Below are 4,460 nucleotides of genomic sequence, written 5' to 3'. Positions count from 1 at the left end.
TCTATTAAAATTCAAATAAATTTTAGAACCCCCTCTATAGAAAAATCCTGAGAACGCCACTGATATCTATTAATTGTATCTCATAATTTTAGTTTACAGTTCAAAATATTATAAGTACCTATAATAACATATTATGTCATAATAATATAATATACCAACATATTATTTTTTGATTATTAGTTATCACAATTGTCTATCATTATTTTCTAACATCATACTGGCCATTGCAATTTGTTTGATATGTTCGAACATTTATTATTTTTATTTTTAAGTTTTTTATATACTTTGGTATACATATACTTAATTAATAAGGATAATAATTACTATAAAATTATGATTTTTTTGTTTAATAATAATCTGCTTATTATATTAATTGTATAGTGTATACTGTTACTTCATTTTTGTCACTGGCGAAGCTTACATGAACCCAATTTTACCTGATTTATTTTCCTGACTGCCATAAAATCATTAGCTCTATGTTTTTTAATGGTTTTTAGGGGTGTTTGGGGTTCCGGTTAAATCGGGTGCAAGGCTCTGACTATATCATTAAAAATGTTTATTATTATTATTATCTTTCTTAACCTAGCTAAATCAGACAAAAAAAATATGGTGTTAAGATCAGGTTATTTGTTTGATTTAGCTAGGTTAATAAATATAATAATGGTAAATATTTTTAATAATATAATAGATTTATCTATTATTTTTATTTTATTCCAAACCTAATATTCTATCAGTTGAATTACTCTGAAAGAAGTTTCACTTCATCTGCGCGTACTCGCTACAAGCACCGTTTTTTATTTGATTGATTGTATATTAAAAATACGATATCAGCTTCAATTACCTTCAATTAGTTAACTTAAAATACTGTGTAAAATACTAAATTAAAAATTAAATATTGTTAACGGAGGACATCTAATTTAGATATGATTTTTCGACATTATATTAATTGTATAAGACAGTGGCGTAATTATGGGGGGGATATGGGGATATATATCCCCAGACCCTTTTTTTTTAGAATATCCATAATTAAATTCCCGTAAGCACTAAGTTTTAAAAGATTTTAAGATAAGAAATAAGAATTCATGGATATTAATACTAATATAAAACTACGATAACTCATAAATTACAATATAATATGATAAGACAATATTGTACAGGTCATAGTTAAAACATAACACTGATAAATCTACAATTTACGACTCTAGATTAGTGTTAAAAGCATGAAATATTCAAATATATCACAAAAACGTGAAACATTGAAATTTGTCTAATACAAATATTAATGCAATAATGCTAGTTATTTATCAATTATTGATTATATAATCTAGATAAGTTCTTATAATAATCATGGAATGAGTATAGTGGTTGACATATTATTGCTATATTGATTATATTTTTACTAACTTAAATACCTACTTAATAGGAACGCTTGAATGGACTTACGATGTTATCAGTGCATCGGGACATTAAGTTGAACCCTGATGACATACTGGATATTTTGGCGAAAAAAACAAAAAGAAAACTTGAAATAATATTATAATTTATGAAAAATATATTTAGCTTAATTTAATTGTTTACTTTATTGTCTTTGAAAACCATTATTATACCATTTACCTCCTTTAATTAATTTATAATAATGAATTAATATAATATTGTGATCTATGAGATTTAATGGTCAATGGGGGGAGGGGGGGGGCGCATAGCCCCACTAGAACGATAGTATAAAGTATAAACTTATATCCTAATCCCACCCCAGAACCAATTCCAAATTACGCCACTGGTATAAGATATAAATGAGTTAAAGTATGACTGAGTGATTACCTATAACTGTATAAGTATATTAGGTATGTAATATGTATAATGTATATATAATATATATATATATATACATATAATATGTAAATTTACATATGTTACGATCAAAGTCGGTTGATGAAATGTTAGCCGGGCGATGTATGTATAGACGTATTGTAATTTCTTATTTCTTATTATTGTGATCTGTAATTTGTGTAATGTAAGTAGGGTTACATGGTACATGTATAAATGCATGCATACATGAAACCTATACATTATACCTACATATTATTTAATAAAGTTTTAAATGTGTACTTTTTCGAGTAGATTCGTGAAATAATCTATGTAGACATAAAATACTCAAAATTGCAATCTTCAAAAGGTTATAATAACGTTGGAATTAAGCCTTGGATTGTAGATAATATTATGTCCAACTCTCTTTCTAGACAAGTTTTATTTTAGATTTAATTAATTTATTGTAAAAACATTTGCGATGTTATAAATTTACAATTAATACAAATAAGTAAATGATTTATTTAATTTAGTCAAACAATGTTTTTAGTTGAGAGTAATTTAACAGTATAAAATTGTTGATGTTCACATATGGGTGCTGGATAGGCGTGGTTTAGATATTTTTCTGTCGATTTTGTAATGAAGAGCTCTTTTGGCGGAAGTTTTGTGTTGGTTAATTATCCATGTTGGTAGATAGGGTAATCTTTGGTAGGGTATTCTTTGAGTGATATTGAGTGATCTTTGAGTGATACTCTCGGGACTTTGTTTTGAAGAATTTGCCATTTTTATTTGGGATGCGACCACATTACTAAGCATGCGAAAATTGGTAAAGGTAGGTAGTATTATTTCTTATTTTACCGTATATACTTATAGCAGTAGAGACTAGAAAACATTTCATCTTTAGGCAACTTGACATACACCATCTGTATAAAACTATACATGTAATCAGTTACAATGAAACAAAAAAAATCAAATGTCAGCATTTAAAAAAATAATTATGAAATCTATTATATTACGTTTAATATAGATACCTACCTAATATTGTTCATATCAATACTAAAATAATCGATGTAATGTAAATAAAATTGTAGGTAGGTACGTGAATATAAAACTATATAATTGCTGTGTTATTGAAATATAGGGCTAATCGTTAATGACCTTTGTATACTTTGAAGTCACGCTTTAAATTTAAATAAAAGGATTACCAACTGCATACTAAACAAAATTATTTGCTGACTGCTACCTAGATTGTATGTAAAATTTAAATACATATTATTATTTTACGTATTTTAAATATGTTATATAGTTTTTTAAGTTATAACAATTGTCAAAATAGACTCTGGTTGAAACTCAACTACCTATAAGTGTTTTAAAAAATATGTTCCAACTTTATTTATGAACCATCATACAAATACTGAATTAAAAATTTAAATTTTCTTCAGCATGATCATAAATAATAAGTATATTGTGTTCAAAATGTACTACAAATATTATAATGCCACAATAATCACGCATAAGACTTGTTTAGGTTTTTTCTCATATATAGAGTTACATTTTCAGAGATTCATATTTATTCAAAATGTTTTATTTATTATATGACGGTTTATACTTACCGAAACAATAAAATATATAAACATACTAGCTGAACCCGTGCACTTCGTTGGCCCGTAAAAAATAGCAACTCTTAAAAAAATTATGATTGTTCAACTTTTTTTGGGTGTAACTTGCTGCAGTAAGTGCAACTCAGCTACCCTGGTAGGCGATGTTCAATAATTTGATTCGATGCAAGCTTTTACCTGATCTACCCGAATAACCAATAATAAATAAATACTAATTTATACTTTAAAGTGTAACCAATGGCAACTATTAATAAATAAAAATAAAATTCCAATTTCCATCGTGAACCTCAATATCCCTGTTTGAGCACCTCTTTAAAATGCGAATTTCAGCAAATCCTTTCTTATTGCACGGTGAAAATATGATGTTATGGACGTCTCCACAACCGAGTTTGTTCGTTAGTAAATAAATACGAGGTGTTTGAGTTATCACTAATACTTTATTAATCTAATCAATTTTAAAAGAAATTTAGTTGCACAGAATAATTATTAGACTTAAGAAAACAACAGAGGCTCTGCTCGATGGTCTGCCAGGACTACACTGAATATTACACAGACAGCGAGACACGGTAGGGGCTCGCTCAGGCTCAAAACTGTCCACACAGCGAATTCCTTAAGACCGTGTGACTCTGTCTGTTCACACATAATATGCTTACACACTATACTATATTAAACTATTACTATATCTCATACTGCGTATAGCATACAGACAGGGGTTCACAACAATGAGAAGAACCTCTATTCCAAATTTCAAATTTCAAGTTACTATGTTGCGTAGATTTTGAGTTACAGCGATTAGTGACTAAGTGGTATTTGGATTTTATATATATATATTTATAAGACACCGTAACTTAAATATTCTTGATTTTATGAATAAAATAAGATTTTTACTTACTTTCACGATAGATATTTTTCAAATTTCGTTCAAAAAAATGTATGCAGGTACATTACTATATTATATACCTACCTATAAACAAAAATGTGATTCCGATATAAATGAGAAACAAACCGAAACAACAAAATTTAATTATGGAATTA

Source organism: Acyrthosiphon pisum, chromosome A1 (genome assembly GCF_005508785.2).
Source record: "Acyrthosiphon pisum isolate AL4f chromosome A1, pea_aphid_22Mar2018_4r6ur, whole genome shotgun sequence".
NCBI classification, from domain to species: Eukaryota; Metazoa; Arthropoda; class Insecta; order Hemiptera; family Aphididae; genus Acyrthosiphon; species Acyrthosiphon pisum.
Note: the sequence above shows the minus strand (reverse complement) of the source record.